We start from the raw sequence: 21,847 nt of genomic DNA on the forward strand, positions 1-21,847 counted from the left end.
TACTTTTGTATGATGTATTTCTGTGATCTGTCAGGTCTGTTTGCAAAATAATACTTCTCACTGTACCATGGTACATGTGGCAGATTTTATCAATAAACAATAATGAAGTAATTTTGATGTAGAGTCACTGTGACAATGTAGGGAATTGTACATTATTTAAATTATTTTAATAAGTGGAGAATTTACAGTGGCAATCATAGCAGAAAATACACAAACAATTAAAATCAAGCCCCTGATAAAGAATGGAATTCCAAGAAATAAGGATGACCAAATACAATTTTGAACATACTATATGGAGATATTGATGACACCACTTCCATGTTTCAGTTGCAAAATATGCACCGAAGCACCACATAGAGTTGGTTGGATGTTGTACACACATTAGGTGCCATAGGTGTGTCACACACCATATTGGTAAAGGCAGGCTAAGTCCAAGACCTATGTGTAAAATAGACATCAGTCCCTCTGTATCGACACTCTGGTCCATATGCAGCTCAGGTGGTGGTTTGGGGTGGGGAAAGAATGAGGGGCGGTGCAGGTATGCAGCTGATTGCAGGGATCTGCTTGTCCATGTGGCACTGCCAGCGATCTGGGTGCCAGGTTGGCAGTGCCAGGGATCAGGGCCAGGGAGCCTTGCTTGGTGGAGGAGGGGTGAGTGAGTGTTCCCTGGAGCCTCCCTGAGGAAAGGGTGGGAGATGGGGGTGGGGGGGGGGTGGGGGGAAGATTGGGAAGCCAGACAAAATGGCGCCCCTATCTGTGAGGATACTTTCCTGCTGGGCTCACCAGTAGGAAATGACTTAAGTGCAGCCTTAGGGGACAGAAACTGCCCGTGGCCAAAAAAAATGGCTTAGTGCCATTGAATACCAGATGTTTCTTGGCACTATAACCACAGAGAAATACTCTGCTAAACGCGCCCAAAACCGGACATTGATTTTTTTTCCGGTTAAATCGCACCACCAGCCTCTTGCATTTCTTTCTCCTGGAATTCGTGAGTCCTCATAATGGTAGCCTCCATGAATTAAAGCTCACATTTATGTTAAACTGGAAATGTGCAGCTTCATTAAAAGGTTTCACTGAGTGCCTCGCAGCTGCCTCCTGAAAATAGATTGATCACCTGCCTCCTGACCAACCTTTGTTAAAATTGGAGTTGGGTGGATTGCTGGCAGACTCTGGTCGGGTAAGAGAATTTAACCATGTTTGTCTCTTCACCCTGTCATCTCCTCATATTCAGCTGGCATTGGAAACTAAAATTACTCCTGTACCACTGTCAATAATGGCAGTGGAATTCTAATGAGCAGCTTGTAATCTTCAATCTGACTAATCAGGAAATATTTCACTGCAAGCATGTTATTCCACAGTACATGGGTTTAAAATGCAATAATGTCCTCTCAAAAAAGGCATCTGGATTACACCTTATTATGATATACTTTAACAAACCCACATATGTGAAGGTGTATATAGTGGCTATTTTATGGGTGGGCAAGACTCTCAATGCAGATTAGGCATAAAGGAAAGCTTTAAAAGGAAATACATGAGCTCTATAAAATACAGTACATGGGTAAAATTGCATACACAGGAAACAGCAGAATAAAACAAGTGAATTGACATTTTAAAACAGGCACAAGTGGAATGGGTGTGCATCGCCATTATTCTGCCTTCAAGTATTTTCGCCATTCTTTTGCTTGATTATTGCAAAATGTTTGCGTTATCAATCTTGCTGGAGATTATTTATAATATAATCTTCCGGTCCTGCTGGTGGCTACAGCATTTAGCATAGATCGCCCATCCCCAACCAGGAAGATCCTGCCAGTGGGAAGTTCTGGAAAATCCTGCCCAATGTAACTAATGGTGAACAAGTTATTTGTCTACTTGTGCTTACTCTGTTTCTCCTATCAGATGTTATTGGATTCAGAAAATTACATTCTGAAGAATTTCGTGTGATCCAAGTCTTCGGTCACTGAAATTAAGAGTTACACTTTTCCTATTTCATGACAATTAACATTGGCTAACGATACAGCAAATCAGGGGTTTGCTTCAGCTCTTTTCCAACCATTTTGTTTTTTCTCTCACCTCCTCACGGTAAAGCAATTTTTCGTGGAGAACAGAGTGGGGCGAAATCCAATGTGTCAAAGGTACAATTGAGTGCTGTGGGAAATCCTCTTTCAACCTCTTCCATTATCTCACAAATGACTTTTCCAGAATTATTATTCACTCATTCCTGAAGTCCTATAGAATAATAATAATCTTTATTAATGTGGCAAGTAGGCTTACATTAACACTGCAATGAAGTTACTGTGAAAATCCCCTAGTCGCCACACTCCGGCACCTGCTCGGGTACACAGAGGGAGAATTCAGAAAGTTCAGTTCATCTGACAAGCACGTCTTTCAGGACTTAAGGGAGGAAACCGGAAGACCGTGCAGACTCCAGACAGACAGTGACCCAAGCCGGGAATTTAACCCGGGACCCTGGCGCTGTGAAGCAACAGTGCTAACCACTGTGCTACCGTGCCGCCCATATAGGGGGGAATTGTGCTTACAGCAGTAATATCAGCGCAATCTGGATAGGATCATTCGAAGGAGTGCTAAAGATCTGGGATTTGTGAACGTTAATGAGTCATGCCCAAAGTAACTTGTGTTCAAGTGTTCATGCTCTTTTAATATTGCTTTCAGATTAGGGTGGCTGAATCAGGCTTTGGTAGAGTGGCCCTTTAAGGAGCGATACTTCATGGGCCGGGTGATGGGCCTAGAGCCTATCGGGACATAAGCCTAGCAAAAGTTTAGGTGCAGGTTGGCCATTGGAGCTTTGTCAGAGTTAGACCTGGAGTTGTGGGAACAATTGTGCTGCCTGGTGTATATAGTTCGCCTTGGTTCAATAAACCTCATTTGTCTTTCAACACTGCCTCGTTGATCATGTCAGAATATAACACAGACTCTGACCCCAGGTGTAAAATTGCTAGAGTCATATTACAGCAGAGAAGGATGCCATTTGGCCCATCGAATCCACATGAGTTGCACTGGTCAGGAAAAGCTCCTCAAATTAGACTAATTTTCTCAGATGCAGATTGAGTTTTTTGAAGGGATAACCAAGAAGGTAGATGAGGCAGTGCAGTCGATGTTGTCTAAATGGACTTTAGCAAGGCCTTTGACAAGGTACCGCATGGTAGGTTGTTGCATAACGTTAGATCTCACGGGATTCAGGGTGAAGTAGCCAATTGGATACAAAATTGGCTTGATGACAGAAGACAAAGGGTAGTTGTAGAGGATTCTTTTTCAAACTGGAGGTCTGTGACTGGCGGTGTGCCTCAGGGATCAGTGCTGGGTCCACTGTTATTTGTTATTTATATGTATGATTTGGATGAAAATTTAGGAGGCATGGTTAGTAAGTTTGCAGATGCCAAGATTGGTGGCATAGTGGACAGGGAAGAAGGCTATCTAGGATTGCAATGGGATTTTTATCAATTGGGCCAGTGGGCCGATGAATGGCAGATGGAGTTTAATTTAGATAAATGTGAGGTGATGCATTTTGGTCGATCGAATTGGGGCAGGACCTACTCAGTTAATGGTAGGGAGTTGGGGGAGAGTTCGTGAACAAAGAGATCTAGGAGTACAGGTTCATAACTCCTTGAAAATGGAGTCACAGGTGGACAGGCTGTGAAGAAGGCATTCGGCATACTTGGTTTCTGATGCACGATCAATTAAACTCGAAGACGAGTTTGTATCATAACTGAAGGCTTTAATAGGCTAGATCTGTTCCCCAGCAGCTTCGGTACAGAATGAGGGCTGCTGGGACGGCACCTGTTCTTATACCCCGCCTGTCAGGGCGGAGCCACATACTAAACAGCCAATGGTAAGCTGCTAGGCTTACCCAATGGTCTACAGCCTCCCGGCTACTGCAATACCTGATACTACCACAGTTCCATTGTTCAGAACGTTGAAAACAGTAGTTGGGACGTCTTGTTAAAGTTGGACAAGACATCAGTCAGGCCACACTTGGAATACTGTGTACAGTTCTGGTCACCTTATTATAGAAAGGATATTATTAAACTAGAAAGAGTGCAGAAAAGATTTATGAGAATGCTGCCGGGACTTGGTGGTCTGAGTTATAAGGAGAGGCTGGATAGGCTGAGACTTTTCCCCCTGGAATGCAGTAGGCTTAGGGGTGATCTTATAGGTCTATAAAATAATGAGGGGCATCTTTTCTTTTGAGTCAACATCTTTTCCCAAAAATAGGGGAATCTAAAACTGGAGCGCATAGGTTTAAGGTAAGAGGGGAGAGATACAAAAGGGTCCAGAGCAGCAATATTTTCACACAGAGGGTGGTGAGTGTCTGGAGTGAACTGCCCGAGGCAGTGGTAGAGACGGGTACAATTTTGTCTTTTAAAAAGCATTTAGACAGTTATATGGGAAAGCTGGGTACAGAGGGATATGGGCCAAATGCGATCAATTGGGACTAGCTTCGTGGTAAAAACTGGGTGGCATGGACAAATCGGGCCGAAGGGCCTGTTTTCATGCTGTAAACCTCTATGAATCTATGGCATATGCATTTTTCTTAGAAAATGTCCTAAGAAACTGAAATATGTACAACGTGAACCTATAAAATAGTTCAGTATTTTAAAAATCATTGTCGGTGATTACTTACAGGTACTGGACACTTATTAAAAATACTTATTTATTAAAAATAGAGAACTTAGAGTGCAACAGGAGGCCATTTGGCCCTTCATCTTTAAGCCACCAAGCCCAATCCTACTTTCCATCATTTGGTCCACAATTTTAGTCAAACAAATAAAACTGCACCTGGTAACCACTTTGAATACATTAAGCAATGCCTGTTCATAGGAAAGAAAGAAACAATTACACTGCCGAATTGTCCTAATTCATGGAAGGTTTTACGTCTGTGAAGATGCAAATATATTTTAGTAGAAACTTGAATTGTAACCAAACAATTTCAAGCACATTTTTAGTGCAATTCACTGATTGCTCCCAAAGTGGGAAATATGCCCTTGTATGTAAAGGCAAAACATTAGCAATAAATGCGGTGCATGACCGGAGAGGTACTGGGCACATTTCAGTGGCATCCGGGTGTCTTTGGGAGGGGTTTCTCAGCTGCTGAAGTGCTGGGAAATACACAGCTATTCAACGGCACTTTGCCCAATTTTTTGTCATGGGGACTTTCGCCCACAGAGACTGCACTTAGAGAGCTGGGCCGGGATTCTCCCCTACCCGGCGGGGCGGGGGTCCCGGCGGGATGGAGTGGCGGGAACCACTCCGGCATCGGGCTGCCCCAAAGGTGCGGATTTCTCTGCACCTTTAGGGGCCAAGCCCTCACCTTGAGGGGCTAGGCAGGAAAGGCCTTTGGTGCCACGCCAGCCGTGGCCGAAGAGACTTTGCCGGCCGGCGGAAGTCCGCGCATGCGCGGGAGCGTCGACGTCAACACCTGCACATGCGCGGGGGAGGGTCACTTCCGCATCGGCCATCGCGGAGGCGATGGCCGAGGCAGAAGGAAAAGAGTGCCCCCACGGCACAGACCTGCCCGCAGGTCGGTGGGCCCCGATCGCACGCCAGGCCACCGTGGGGGCACCCCCCAGGGCCAGATTGCCCCGTGCCCCCCCCCCCCCCCCAGGGCCCCGGAGCCCACCTGCGCTGCCAGTACCTCCGGTAAGGTAGGTGGTTTGATTCACTCCGGTGGGACTGGCATGACAGCAGCGGGTTTTCAGCCCATCGCGGGCCGGAGAATCGCCGGGGTGGGGGGGGGGGGGGGGGGACTGCCGACCGGCACGATTCCCGCCCCCACCGAATTTCCGGTGCTGGAGAATTCGGCGGCCAGCGGGGGCGGGATTCACGCCGCCCCCCCGGCGATTCTCCGACCTGGCGGGGGATCGGGGAATCCCGCCCCTGATTTCACCAGCAGGAACGGCTGTGCTCATTTTGAGCGGCAGCCCGATCTTCCCCCCCCCCCCCCCCGAACTTCTCTCAGACCCTCCCATTTTATTAACCCCCCCTCCTCATCTCCCCAACCTTGTTGAGGTCCCGAAGAACCCTCCTTCACCCTCCGTCCAATTGGTAAGGCCACCCCCGGCTCCACTCAGGCAATGCCAAGTTGGCAGCCGTGCACCTTGGCACTGCCAGGGTGGCACTGCCATAGTGGAAGGCTGGCAGTACCAAGGTGCCTAGTCCACCACCACAGGGGAGCTTTAATACCCAGCGAGACACCCCGAGGTGCAGTTACACCTGATCAATGTTTGTGTGGACCAATACTAAATGGTGCCTTGGCAAGGTTTTGCAGGCGCAGCTGTTGAGTCCCGGGAGCCGTGTGAATCCGGAGTCCGAGTATGTAAATGAGCTCCATTTAAATATGCAGATCTGGATCTTGTCCACCGAGGGGGAGATCCAGATCTCACCAGGCAAAGTGAGTCGGCTGAGGCTTAGTCGGCCCGGCTCAAAGTCCGAATTGCGACTTTCGCGCAATCCACCCCTTTCATCGATCTGTGCCCGACGCAACGGGGTCGTTGAACCTTGCCCACTAACTACAGCCAGCAGTTAATCGGACTTCACATTTCTGGTGAGGAGCTAGGCCCCCAGCTACTCCTGCCCTGCCCCACCAAGAGCACATTGAAAATTTGAGCAGACACGGTTCAAGATTTTCAGAACATTAATGGAATCTTTCAGTCAGAAAATTATCCCTTGCATTCTCCAAAGCAGCTGTTTTTATGAGCATGCACAAAAAATCTTCACCAATTTTCATTCAAAAGTAAGAATATACTTTTGTCACGGATCCGATTAAATTTTGTCATCTCATTGATTTTCCTTTCTGCTGAAAAGCTATGGAACAAACCTCTACTGAGCTACCACATGTCTGCCAGTCAAGAACAATTTAATAAAATCCAGGGCAATATCCTGTGGGCCTGCAACAAGCAACAAAATATTATTTTGTTTTAGTGCCCATTGTTGGATGTGTTTGAGATTAATAATGTCAGTCTTCCAAAAACTGCAAAACAGAATGAATTAAATGTGATTTATAAATGATGCAGATGTGTTCCAGTATGCTACACTGAAGACAGAACATTGTGGCCAGAATTGTATGCTCAACCCCAAGCTGGGGGGAGCGTAACATTTCAAGTACGGGGTTCCCTCCGGGTTTTCGCCCGCCCCAAACCAGATGCAATTTCATGGTCGGGTGGACAAGGCCACGGACAGGAGGCCTCTCCATCCCCTGATTAAGGCCCTTAATTGACTGCTTAAAGGCTTTTTCCTGCTTAGCTCAATTTCTGGGCTGGCGAACATCGGCCGGATCAGGTTGCAGAATAGAAAAACGGGACAATCTCAATCTCAGGCATGGGGGGCACAACCTGAAGGCCCCTTCAGAGTTGGGGCACCTCCCTCACAGAACGTACAAATGAGGGTGACACAACACCCCCTCCCAGCACCCCACACCAGACACCCCCCACCAGAGAGCCCCACCAGTGACCCCACCAGAGACCCCCATCAAATCCCCTCACCAGAGACCCCCAGCAGAGACTCCCATCAGAACCCCCACCAGAGACCACCACCAGCGACCCCCCATCATATCAAAGATGATCACCACCATGAGGGAGAACCCCCTCATAACAGAGAACCCCCCCGCAGAGAAACTCCCATAGCAGAGACTCACCCATAACAGTGAGCTACTCACCAGAGAACCACTCCATAAGAGAGAACCTTCCCCCATATCAGAGAACTCCTTATAGCAGAGAACACCCCATTAAAGAGAATCCTCCACCAGAGAATCCCACATAGCAGAGAACCCTTTCCCATAACGGAGAACCCCCTATAACAGAGAACCCCCACCCCCCCCCACCCAATCAGTCAACCCGGTCTGCAAGCTAAAGAACAGACCAGGTAGAAACAATGAAAAAAGCACTGCCTTTTCGCTCACCTGTGGTGTACAGCTGCTGCTTCAGACTGATGTCTGGAAAGTAGCAGCTGTAACTTAATAGAAAGCCCAAACCCCATCGCAAACCTTTACATACTGCTCAAATCATCTCATCTCCCTTCACGCTTGAATGCATCTCAGGTAGCTTGCTTTGAACCTAACTGCAATGTTTATAAACATCTAGCTATGATTGGCAGGTCGCCACCACATGAAAAGCAGTTAAGTGCTTTCTGCTCAGAAAAAGAGGAAGTGAAAGCACTTAACTCCTAGATGTTTATAAACATTGTGGTTGGGTTCAAAGCACATTACCAGAGATGCATTCAAGCTTGAAGGAAGATGAAAATTAACAATCCAGACACCTGGCTGTCTGGAAGCTGTCAATTGCAGGCAGCAAAAGGCTATTTCTCTTTGAAGTGAATAGAAGCCTTGCAGGTCAAAGAATCTGGGGAGGGTTTAAAACGTTGTGATGTGGTTTTGGCTTCCTATTAAGTTACAGCTGTTACTTGGAGAATCCAGTGCTCAGCCTGTTAATAGAATGCGAATGGGTCTTTTTGACCTATTTGCAGCCTCCTGTTGGCAGGACGCGAACCTCGATGCCACCGCCAGAAGGGGACCGGACCATCACAAACAGATGATCCCCTCTCCCAGTTTTTTCCCTGAGATGGGACTTTCCACTGTATTGAAAACCTTATCACTGGTAGTGGGTGGTGGAGAATCCCCCCAGGATAATCTCGCAATACATAGAGAATGATAAGGCAGATTCCAAGAGCAGAAACCTCTCACTTGATGTGAAATTTTTTAAAAAACTGTTTATATTAAGACTTTTACAACTTCAGGATACCCAAAGCGCTTCACAGCCAATGAAGTGTGAAAACCGATAAAGTAGAGATAAATGTACCATTCAATTCACTAACATCAATTAGCTGATGACCGATTAAACTGTTTTTGAAGTGTAGGTTGAGGAATAAGTGCTGGTAAGGACAAGGGGAGAACTCCCCTACTCTTCTTCAAATAGTGTCACGGGTTCTTGATTGAAAAGACAAAGGAATCCCATCCCTGCCCCAACAAGGGGAAGGCGCCTCAACCTGAGATTTTCAGGGATCAGGGATTCAGGATTTTGGTCACATTGGCAGACCGAATTATGCATGGGATAATCTAGGATCGAGAACTTCAAAAGAAAGAGAAGAAAAGTACTGAGAAAGAAAAATGGAATCGGAATATAAATCACCCTTCACCATCAATTTGTATCCAGTATGGGTGGAAAGGAGGTAGACAGATAGGAGGTGAACGATCTGCTTGGGAAATTGAGCTCAACTTAGGCAGTGTCAATAAAAAGGAAATGGTTGTTGAAAAGGCAATAATATCTGAACATGGAAACGGGTTTGATTTCTCATCAGGATGACAATAGGATAAGAGATGGGGAATTTGTTTGGGAAGAAGATTGCGGGAACACCAGGTGCTGCAGTGAATATGAGGATAAGGTGTCCAGATTAATCTTTCATCAGTGCATTCATACCATGATTCTTAACCTTCATTTCCTCTTTTCTGAATAGCATGGCTAGTGTGCAGTAAAAATACATATGATTGAATAGAGTTAAAAGATGCAAAAAGATTCTTCCTTTCACTGAGTTAAAATGAACGCATAATACATTAAGAGGTGAGTCATGTCTCAACAGTTGTTTTTTGGCTGTAGCCACCTGGGTTGGCCACTTCCCGACTTAAAATGGAGATCCGCAAAGGCTACAGGGAAATTCAGCCAACACAGGCAAAAACTAGCAAGTGCAGAAATCCTGTGTATTAGAACTTGCAAAAGCCCAGACAGCACTGAAACTCACAGCCATCTGCATACTAATGAGCGATCCCCGGGTACAGTGGAAACATTTAAGGTGAATAAGGCCAAGCCAGACTCCTCGGCGCCAGCAGGAGCCAAGACAAAGGAAAGCCAACGGACACTCAGGGACCGCCCAGCGATCAGGGAACGGCTCCAGTATTGGAGAAATCAATCCAAGTGATCGGAACCCAGTCCAATCACTTGGAACCAGGAACCCCGAAGGGCGGGAAGCCCCTGGGGACTATAAAGTAGTGTCCCCAAGTTCAAATTGGTCTTCTTGGCAGGGTCACTCAGCAGCGAATCAACCCTTGAAAGTGAACTGCCCAAGCTGCCGCATCAACCAAGTAAGTCTCCAGTCAACGCTACGAGATAGGCGCTCCTAGCTACCAGTCCTTACCAGCTTTTGAATCCTGCAGTTTCAGAACCCGAACGGAAGGCCATTTGTTCCCCTGACCTGGTGGGCCAGTCCAAAGCTAAGTATAGGCCTGTTAGTTATAGATATAGTTTATTAAGTAGAATTTATGCATGAGTAGCGATTGTGTATAATAAATGTGTGTTGATTTGAATCTTACTAATTAGTGTGTTGAGTTATTGATCAGTACTTGAACTTGAACCTCGTGTTGGTATCATAAAGATACCTGGCGACTCTAGAGCAAAGGTTATAAAACAGAGCAAATTGAACCAACCAAAAGTTAGCAACATTTACTGGCGACTCTGGTAGGATCCGATTTAGAAGTAGCCGAACCACTCCGGGAGAACCCAGAATTGAATTAAGAATCCAATTGGGAACAGAAAAAACCCACAAGTGTTCAAGCAGTTCTGATCAATCCTCATAATTCGGAAGTGTGTTAATGCATGCGTAACTAACAGGGCTATAAGGTAAAACTGGTAGATTTTTGTTGCGAAAAACTGTCGGGAGTTTGTATTCCGGAAATTAGTGAACGCCGTACCCGTAATTACAGCACCGCCTTAGTACCCCTCGTTCCAAATTTTAAGAGAGTATTTAGAGAGGAAAGATGGCAATGCAGGCAATGCAATGCCTGATGAACCCTGAAGAATTTGTGGTCGCAGCGACCAGCAGCAGAGTAGGACAGTGTCCCGTTTGGGAAGAAGAGATCAGGAAATATCTCAAAGGGAAAGGATGGCCCCTTTGGAGTGAATTCTGTGATAATGAGGAAACAGGGCCCGGGAGTATAGGACATACTTGGTGGGAGAACCTGTCAGAGATCCATAAGAAAAGCTTAGGAAAAGCTCACAAACCGATGGCAATCGTGTCCTGTCTGGCACAATTGCGAGGCACAGAGGAGGTCGTTCGGACGCTCCGCAAAGAGATAGAGGAGAGACATCGAATGAGCAAGGTCGATGTTAGCGAGATCGAGAAAGAGAATATAGAGTTAAGAAGGAAGTTGCCAGCAAAGGTCGGAGAGGTGGATGATGCCAATAGGGTACACCAGTCTTGTCTAGCGCATCTGAGCGGCTTCCAAGCTCAATATGAAAAGGCCTATCAGGACACGCAACGTGCAGTCCTGGTAAGGAAAGAGACAGAGAAACAGGTAGAGCCATTGGAAAGGCAGTGCAGCGATTTAAAGGCAGCGTTAAGAGCACTCCATGCTGCCATGATGGAGCACAGACAAAGCTCATTAGATCATGCGAAGTGCCGGAAGCAGATTGCAGAACTGCAGTCTTTGCTTTCGGTGCAAAATGGGTTCCAGAGCACCTTTGGATCCAAATTAGATGAGGAAGCCGGCCCTGATTGGCAACAATTAAATGAAACCGCGCATAGGTATGTTCAGGGAACATGTGCACAAAGAAAGCCCCAAAGAAGAAAAGCAGCCCAACCCCCCACAGAGCAGATAGTTCAGGCACCCATGAATCCAGTAACCACCCACCGCACAGTCACATCGGAAGGAGACGCGGAATTCCTTTACACCACCCCCTTAACCGTGACCCAATTACGGGACGCGTGCGAAAAGATCACACCATTCCTCCCCACCTCAGACCCCCACCACTTCTTTGCTAGAGTGAAGCAGCAGGCGACCATGTACGGCCTGGATGAATGTGTGCAAGTGAAGCTCACAGTTTTGAGTTTAGACCCTTCAGTTGTAGCAGCCCTTCCCGACCCACAGTATGTAGGAGGAGGCACCCTTGCAGAGATGCACACGGTGATCCTAGACGCGATTGGTTACAACAGAGGTGACCCAGTAGAAGGCCTGAATAAGTGCAGGCAGAAAAAGACAGAACACCCCACAGCGTTTGCTGGACGTCTGTGGATCCATTTTACAGCCGTTTTCGGCAATTTAGACCGTGCCCATTTGTCCCAAGACAACATGGCCAAATGGACCCGCACCCTTATCTCCCATGCCACAGAGGCAGGACAAAAAGCCTGTACCAATTATGACCCCTCGAAGAAGCGCACAACAAACATTGGGTTTTAAAAAGATTGTCCCGCACCTGGGAGCAATCTGTCCAAAACAAAACCGCATTTATAGCACCCGATGAAGAGCAGGTAGAAATGAACCCAGTTAAAGCACACCAGAACCCCGCATGGGTAAATGAGGGCAGGAACAGCCAACCCCAGCCCAAAGCTCAAGAATGTTTCAATTGCGGACAATTAGGACATTACGCACGAGAATGTCAAGCCCCCCTGAAACAGCAACGGAATCAGCCCACAAATGCCCCCCGACCCAGCAAAGACACCAACAGCCCCGACCCCCCACCCAGGAAACCATACCCAAGGGAACAATGCACCAGAGAGCCTGCTCCACCTTATGTTCCCCAGGAGTCATGTTACAACTGTGGGCAGTCAGGACACTTCGCCTGAGATTGCAGGAGACCCCCACCAGCTACACTAGCCCCCAGGTATGAAAGAGAACACCACCCACAGCAGCTACAATGTCCCAGCTGCCCCATGCAAACTGTGAGCGCTTACCCACCACTTCTCCTGGCAGGGACACCTCAGCAAGGCCACTTCATTTTTGTTTCACTCCTCCTTCCTCTCTTCTTCGGCCACACTACACTGCCTCCATATGCTAGTTACACCCCAGTCCAAATGTGATTTACGATGTCCTTTCTGATGAAACATGCAGCATGTTTGTTCAATGTTTGTTCGTTAATGTTATCGTTAAGTGTTGTGTGTAAACTCAAAAGTTTTCACGACCTCACGTCACCACTCCTTTAACGCCCCCCGGCTGTTAAAGGTACAAGTTTGTCCCAAACAATAGTTCAGTTCAGAGGAACTAGTCTGTCGGCAGACAACAATCATAACTACTCTACTGATTCGAAGGTAATCACGAGAGGCAGCCCCCACGACGACCACATTCTTACCCGTCGCGGCCCATACGCACACCATTTTTGGCTCATTACGTTCAAAATTCTTTTGTTTGGTTTAGCAACCCTTAGGATTGCTTCCCTATGCTATTTACATCCTCAAACACTAGGATGGTAAATGACACAGGCTGCGAAACGGCTCGCAGTACGGCAGTATTTTCTTAGATGTCTTGTCCAAATATTCGTTTTTTTTTAAATGAGGGAGTCACACATGGTGACAAATTATAAAGGGAAATTGGCACTACAAGACAGACATGCTAACGCACGAGATATTAACCAAGATAGTAACAGAAACTATGCTTGATCCACATAATTCCAGAAGCTCCAGGAAGAGAGAAGAAACGGAAAGGAAGAGACGAAAAGGAAAGAAGACAACAATGAAGACGTCATACGTGTTTTTCGTCGTTATTGTAATTTGTATCCCGTTCCGCGTGAATGCGAAACCCCTGACCCCTACCACACAGGCCATGAATGATTCCCACCCCTACCATACACTACACCCTGACATAGTTAACCCCGAGATAGTTACCGACACCCCGACCTGGTGCGACAAGTTTCTAACCTGGTATTCACTATCATACGTAATTTAATCCCTTCTAGTATTGGCGATACTCTGCAGCATCGTGCAGACTATCCGCATGAGGAAATGGCGAAGAAGAGCCTACCGCGCTTGCACCCCGGTATACAGGATAAGATCCCCTATTTCCGGTTATCACCAGGACCCCGAACCCCTTGATCTACAATAAAGAACATTTGTGTTGCATCTTTTGTAAATAAAGAAATGTGTTTCGTTTACAACGGAAATATTGTACGCCCCTGTGCTTGACTGCCAAGCCAGAGGAAAAATGTGAATGCTGCTATTATTTTTGTATTGTTAGGAAGTTAGTATGATTGAATGTTTGAGTGAGTGTAGTTTATGAGAGATAGTTAGAGGTACCTTTTTTTGTTGTAATGCATGTCCCTGTCTGACATAGCGCCACTTAGAATTGTTAGTTAAATAATTTTCATACATAGTTATGGTCAGTGTAGAGGCCATGGAAGAGTGCTCACTGGGTCAGGAAGTGAAGACAACGCAGTTATGTGATCCTTTACGCTTCGCGTTAGGGATCACAAGGAGGGTGTGTAGCCACTTGGGTTGGCCACTTTCCAACTTAAAATGGAAGTCCGCAAAGACTACAGGGAAATTCAGCCAACACAGGCAAAAACTAGCAAGTGCAGAAATCCTGTGTATTAGAACTTGCAAAAGCCCAGACAGCACTGAAACTCACAGCCATCTGCATACTAATGCGCGATCCCCGGGTACAACGGAAACATTTAAGGTGAATAAGGCCAAGCCAGACTCCTCGGCGCCAGCAGGAGCCAAGACAAAGGAAAGCCAAAGGACACTCAGGGACCGCCCAGCGATCAGGGAACGGCTCCAGTATTGGAGAAATCAATCCAAGTGATCAGAACCTAGTCCAATCACTTGGAACCAGGTACGGGGTCTGCCCCGAAGGGCGGGAAGCCCCTGGGGACTATAAAGTAGAGTCCCCAAGTTCAAATCGGTCTTCTTGGCAGGGTCACTCAGCAGCGAATCAACCCTTGAAAGTGAACTGCCCAAGCTGCCGCATCAACCAAGTAAGTCTCCAGTCAACGCACGCTACGCGATAGGCGCTCCTAGCTACCAGTCCATACCAGCTTTTGAATCCTGCAGTTTCAGAACCCGAACGAAAGGCCATTTGTTCCCCTGACCTGGTGGGCAAGTCCAAAGCTAAGTATAGGCCTGTTAGTTATAGAGATAGTTTATTAAGTAGAATTTATGCATGAGTAGCGATTGACTGTGTATAATAAATGTGTGTTGATTTGAATCTTACTAATTGGTGTGTTGAGTTATTGATCAGTACTTGAACTTGAACCTCGTGGAGGTATCATAAAGATATCTGGCGACTCTAGAGCAAAGGTTATAAAACAGAGCAAATTGAACCAACCAAAAGTTAGCAACATGGCAAATTGTGATGACTTGTCTTGGCTATCCACGTGAGGTCTGTAAACCTCTTTCCACACCATGTGGCAGTCCATGACATCAATGTAGATTGTATGGGAGGGAGGAATGTAGATGTTGGTGCTTGGAGGGGGTAGACCAGCCATTACGGGAAAGAGGCAGCTGGAGTTTAAGGCTTGGAAGGACAGGTTGGTGACGGCAGAGGGGAGGCCAAAGGCTTCCCTAGCCCACAAGGAATGTTTAAAACGGAATTTATCTTCTTGAGCTGGCAACTCTCCTTTCCTTTAAGCTACCGTATTTCCTGAGCCCAGGAAAGCATGAATGGCAACTGATAAATTTAAATCTGGTCCCAAATCGCTGATTTAAATACGTTAATGAAATGGCCCCCCACCTCTTGAAGGTGAGACACTCGCACAACATGAAACTTCCATCTCAGTTGGGGGCAGGTTGTTTTTGGCTTTAATTTTTAACCTGCTCATTATTGATCTACTGTTGATACTTGGCTCAGTAATTCGTCCACAAATTGATTTCTCAATTATCTTTTTGTTGTGATGGAATCTATTGCTCTTACCATGATATATTCTGTGGTCACTACACTTGAAGGTACTGCTTGTACACCATAAAGCAACCTTATACAAGTGACAAGTAAATCTTTATTAACAATACTTGACTATGTACATAGTTATAATAAATATCGAGAGCATTCCACAATAGGTCTTTCCACATTGATACTCATCTCGTGACTGGCCCCAGCTCGAGGCCATGTGCCTTCTTACGTCACCATATGGTCAGTACTGTACTCAATATCATGTTAACTCTTTAGATACCAGGGGCGGGATTCTCCGACCCCCCACCGGGTCAGAGAATCGCCGGGGGCTGGCGTGAATCCCGCCCCCGCCGGTTGCCGAATTCTCCGGCACCAGATATTCGGTGGGGGGTGGGAATCGCGACGGGCCGGTTGGCGGGACCCCCCCGGCGATTCTCCGGCCCGCGATGGGCCGAAGTCCCGCTGCTGGAATGTCTGTCCTGCAGGCGAGAATCAAACCACCTCTCTTACCGGCGGGACTAGGCGGCACGGGCGGGCTCCGGGCGATCTGGCCCCGGGGGGTGCCCCCACGGTGGCCTGGCCCGCGATCGGGGCCCACCGATCCAGGTGCGGGCCTGTGCCGTGGGGGCACTCTTTTCCCTCTGCCTCGGCCACAGCCTCCGCGATGGCCGACGCGTAAGAGACCCCCCCCACCCCCCCCCCGCACATGCGTGGGGATGACGTCAGCAGCCGCTGACGCTCCTGCGTATGCACGGACTTCCGCCGGCTGGCGAAGTCCTTTCGGCCCCAGCTGGCGTGGCGCCAAAGGCCTTCCACGCCAGCCGGTGGAGCGGAAACCACTCCGGCGCGGGCCTAGCTCCTCACGGTGAGGGCTTGGCCCCTAAAGGTGGGGAGAAATCCCCACCTTTGGGGCGGCCCGACACTGGAGTGGTTCCCGCCACTCCATCCCGCCGGGACCCCGCCCCGCCGGGTAGGGGAGAATCCCGCCCCAGATTCCTCTACTACATACTAAGGTGACCAAAACCCTGCTATTCTTGATCTTTTCAGAGCTGCAACACTCTCCATTCTAAATGACCCTCTCACCAACAGACTGAACAGACTTGTTGCACAGGACAGCTTCAGCACAGAATCAGCCCCATAATTTCAAATATAACCCGATTAATAATCTGTAGAATTTATTAAAAAGATACATCTTGAAGAGTATCCAGAATGTGATTATAGTTAGTGAGAACATCTTCACACTGCAACACATTCATTGAATTCAAACCTTTTCCTTTCATTACAGCTGTTTGATTCAATTATGTGCATAGACGTCACTACCAACTATTCCTCACCATATGTAACATCTGCTGAATAACCGAGGGAAAAGATTGATCGAAGGTTTCTTGGCTATTTACTTCATTCCTTCATATTGTTCATCCATCTCAGCTCACAATTCAGCCTCTGTAATCAATCCAAAACCAATTTACATCATTAATATTGCTGACAATTGCAAGATTTAGAAAACTTGTTGAGCTCCTTTAATTTAAGAACTATATAGAAGGAGATCTGCATTCAATTTCAATGTTTGAAATTGTACTATGTGGCCTGAGGTGAAGTATTGAAAAGTAATGCAATAAGGATCGATTTTTAAAATTATACAAGAGAACCATGAACCAGAGGGGCACCAATATCCTGGGAGGGAGGTTTTCTAGTACTCTTCGGGAGGGTTTAAACTAATTTGGCAGGGGAATGGGAACCGGATTTGTAGTCCAGCAACTAAGGTAGCCGATATTCAGGTCGCCAAAGCGTGTAATGAGGCAGTGGGAAAGGGAACACTGACAAAGGAGAGTACTTGCAGGCACGGAGATGGGTTGAAGTGTGTATACTTCAACGCAAGAAGCATCAGGAATAAGGTGGGTGAACTTAAGGCATGGATCGGTACTTGGGACTACGATGTGGTGGCCATCATGGAAACTTGGATAGAAGAGGGGCAGAAATGGTTGTTGGAGGTCCCTGGTTATAGATGTTTCAATAAGATTAGGGAGGGTGGTAAAAGAGGTGGGGGGGTGGCATTATTAATTAGAGATAGTATAACAGCTGCAGAAAGGCAGTTCGAGGAGTATCACCCTATTGAGGTAGTATGGGTTGAAGTCAGAAATAGGAAAGGAGCAGTCACCTTGTTAGGAGTTTTCTATAGGCCCCCCAATAGTAGCAGAGATGTGGAGGAACAGATTGGGAAACAGATTTTGGAAAGGTGCAGAAGTCATAGGGTAGTAGTCATGGGTGACTTTAACTTCCCAAATATTGAGTGGAAACTCTTTAGATCAAATAGTTTGGATGGGGTGGTGTCTGTGCAGTGTGTCCAGGAAGCTTTTCTAACACAGTATGTAGATTGTCCGACCAGAGGAGGGGCAATATTGGATTTAGTACTGGGTAATGAGCCAGGGCAAGTGATAGATTTGTTAGTGGGGGAGCATTTTGGAGATAGTGACCACAATTCTGTGACTTTCACTTTAGTAATGGAGAGGGATAGGTGCGTGCAACAGGGCAAGGTTTACAATTGGGGGAAGGGTAAATACGATGTTGTCAGACAAGAATTGAAGTGCATAAGTTGGGAACATAGGCTGGCAGGGAAGGACACAAGTGAAATGTGGAACTTGTTCAAGGAACAGGTGCTACGTGTCCTTGATATGTATGTCCCTGTCAGGCAGGGAAGAGATGGTCGAGTGAGGGAACCATGGTTGACAAGAGAGGTTGAATGTCTTGTTAAGAGGAAAAAGGTGACTTATGTAAGGCTGAGGAAACAAGGTTCAGACAGGGCATTGGAGGGATACAAGATAGCCAGGAGGGAACTGAAGAAAGGAATTAGGAGAGCTAAGAGAGGGCATGAACAATCTTTGGCGGGTAGGATCAAGGAAAACCCCAAGGCCTTTTACACATATGTGAGAAATATGAGAATGACTAGAGCGAGGGTAGGTCCGATCAAGGACAGTAGCGGGAGATTGTGTATTGAGTCTGAAGAGATAGGAGAGGTCTTGAACGAGTACTTTTCTTCTGTATTTACAAATGAGAGGGGCGATATTGTTGGAGAGGACAGTGTGAAACAGATTGGTAAGCTCGAGGAAATACTTGTTAGGAAGGAACATGTGTTGGGCATTTTGAAAAACTTGAGGATAGACAAGTCCCCCGGGCCTGATGGGATATATCCAAGGATTCTATGGGAAGCAAGAGATGAAATTGCAGAGCCGTTGGCAATGATCTTTTCGTCCTCACTGTCAACAGGGGTGGTACCAGGGGATTGGAGAGTGGCGAATGTCGTGCCCCTGTTCAAAAAAGGGACTAGGGATAACCCTGGGAATTACAGGCCAGTTAGTCTTACTTCGGTGGTAGGCAAAGTAATGGAAAGGGTACTGAAGGATAGGATTTCTGAGCATCTGGAAAGACACTGCTTGATTAGGGATAGTCAGCACGGATTTGTGAGGGGTAGGTCTTGCCTTACAAATCTTATTGAATTCTTTGAGGATGTGACCAAGCATGTGGATGAAGGTAAAGCAGTGGATGTAGTGTACATGGATTTTAGTAAGGCATTTGATAAAGTTCCCCATGGTAGGCTTATGCAGGAAGTAAAGAGGCATGGGATAGTGGGAAATTTGGCCAGTTGGATAACGAACTGGCTAACCGATAGAAGTCAGAGAGTGGTGGTGGATGGCAAATATTCAGCCTGGATCCCAGTTACCAGTGGCGTACCACAGGGATCAGTTCTGGGTCCTCTGCTGTTTGTGATTTTCATTAATGACTTGGATGAGGGAGTTGAAGGGTGGGTCAGTAAATTTGCAGACGATACGAAGATTGGTGGAGTTGTGGATAGTAAGGAGGGCTGTTGTCGGCTGCAAAGAGACATAGATAGGATGCAGAGCTGGGCTGAGAAGTGGCAGATGGAGTTTAACCCTGAAAAGTGTGAGGTTGTCCATTTTGGAAGGACAAATATGAATGCGGAATACAGGGTTAACGGTAGAGTTCTTGGCAATGTGGAGGAGCAGAGAGATCTTGGGGTCTATGTTCATACATCTTTGAAAGTTGCCACTCAAGTGGATAGAGCTGTGAAGAAGGCCTATGGTGTGCTCGCGTTCATTAACAGAGGGATTGAATTTAAGAGCCGTGAGGTGATGATGCAGCTGTACAAAACTTTGGTAAGGCCACATTTGGAGTACTGTGTACAGTTCTGGTCGCCTCATTTTAGGAAGGATGTGGAAGCTTTGGAAAAGGTGCAAAGAAGATTTACCAGGATGTTGCCTGGAATGGAGAGTAGGTCTTACGAGGAAAGGTTGAGGGTGCTAGGCCTTTTCTCATTAGAACGGAGAAGGATGAGGGGCGACTTGATAGAGGTTTATAAGATGATCAGGGGAATAGATAGAGTAGACAGTCAGAGACTTTTTCCCCGGGTGGAACAAACCATTACAAGGGGACATAAATTTAAGGTGAAAGGTGGAAGATGTAGGAGGGATATCAGAGGTAGGTTCTTTACCCAGAGAGTAGTGGGGGCATGGAATGCACTGCCTGTGGAAGTAGTTGAGTCGGAAACATTAGGGACCTTCAAGCAGCTATTGGATAGGTACATGGATTACAGTAAAATGATAGTGTAGATTTATTTGTTCTCAAGGGCAGCACGGTAGCATTGTGGATAGCACAATTGCTTCACAGCTCCAGGATCCCAGGTTCGATTCCGGCTTGGGTCACTGTCTGTGCGGAGTCTGCACGTCCTCCCCGTGTCTGCGTGGGTTTCCTCCGGGTGCTCCGGTTTCCTCCCACAGTCCAAAGATGTGCGGGTTAGGTGAATTGGCCAATGATAAATTGCCCTTAATGTCCAAATTGCCCTTGGTGTTGGGTGGAAGTGTTGAGTTTGGGTAGGGTGCTCTTTCCAAGAGCCGGTGCAGACTCAAAGGGCCGAATGGCCTCCTTCTGCACTAAAAATTCAATGATAATCTATGATTAATCTAGGACAAAGGTTCGGTACAACATCGTGGGCCGAAGGGCCTGTTCTGTGCTGTATTTTTCTATGTTCTATGTTCATGAGGCAGAAAACTGTGCGAATATAATAGAGGAAGACATTTTTTCCTCTTCGTTTTCCCTGCAGGTGTCTGCTTACTTTAAAATATCAACCTTCACTTTTTTGCTGACATTTTAATTGTTCTACCTGTTTGCTTTGGAAAGCATTTCATTATCATCAAATTGATTTTCCATTTGAAAGCTCCAGCAGTTCATTTTGCTTTGGCTAATATCATAATTGGACATTACTGAAACTTTTTGGGATGTTTGTGGTCACGTTGGCATATATATTTCCAATTTCCTTTGTGGTTTCTTTAAACGGTTCAAAGATTATTTGCTGCTGAATTTTTGTGGGGTTTTTTTGTTTAGAAATATGGTAAATGGCATTAAGACATTTTTTTATGAAGACAGAGCTGGGGTTGTGAGAATCTACTCTACATTTGCAGCAGTTACTGTGTGTTGTAGTGGAGGGTTGAAGACATAATTTAGACTCGGAATCATTTGTGTGCTCCCAGTTCCCATGTGTGTGTGGGGTAAGGAGGGTTGCTGCAGGCCCTTCGATAATCTGGTGACCCACAGTTATACACGTTGGTTTGTTAAATCCTCTGAAGCTTTGCACACAGTAATCTTCAATTACATACAGATATGAGCCCAACTCAATATTTTTCAGTTGGTCTCTTTTTAAATTAATTACAGCAATAACATGAAAGGGCAAAGCTTATAGTGTAGGACACCATAAAGACTGAAAAGAGTAAAGCAGAAAGCAGTGAGTAGGTTATGCCAAATATTTGTTATCTGTCCTGAAGAGTGTGTAAGAAGAAAATAACTGAGGGGGGTAAATGGTTCCATTCTTTTCATGGTTTAGGTCGGAAGAGGAATGAGTTGGAATAGGAGACTGCACTGTGAATTGATTTCAGCTCAGTTGTAGAAAGGAATAAGAACATAGAAAGAGGAGCCAGGAGTGGAACTTTTGGCCCCTCAAGCCTGCTATATTATTCAGTTGGATTATAGATCATAGAATTTACAGTGCAGAAGGAGGCCATTCGGCCCATTGAGTCTTCGCCAGCCCTTCAAAAGAGCACCCTACTCAAGCCCAGACCTCCACCCTATCCCCGTAACCCAGTAACCCCAGCTAACCTTTTTTGGACACTAAGGGCAATTTAGCATGGCCAATCCATCTAACCCGCACATCTTTGGACTGTGGGAGGAAACCGGAGCACCCGG

At 46.5% G+C, this 21,847-nt stretch overlaps 1 long non-coding RNA gene across 3 annotated transcripts in view; it reads right to left on the reverse strand.

Annotated features, from left to right (window-relative positions):
• Positions 1 to 705: 705 nt before the first annotated feature.
• The window catches only part of LOC140429348 (uncharacterized), a 75,897-nt gene continuing 54,755 nt past the window's right edge, over positions 706 to 21,847 (reverse strand). For all 3 annotated transcript variants that reach the window (XR_011949050.1, XR_011949049.1, XR_011949048.1), the window contains exons 3-4: positions 16,930 to 17,038; positions 706 to 2,226 (exon numbers count right to left, since the gene is read on the reverse strand). This is a non-coding gene — a long non-coding RNA (uncharacterized lncRNA). The remainder of the gene's footprint in view (positions 2,227 to 16,929; positions 17,039 to 21,847) is intronic.

This window comes from Scyliorhinus torazame, chromosome 9, assembly GCF_047496885.1.
Source record: "Scyliorhinus torazame isolate Kashiwa2021f chromosome 9, sScyTor2.1, whole genome shotgun sequence".
Taxonomy (NCBI): Eukaryota; Metazoa; Chordata; class Chondrichthyes; order Carcharhiniformes; family Scyliorhinidae; genus Scyliorhinus; species Scyliorhinus torazame.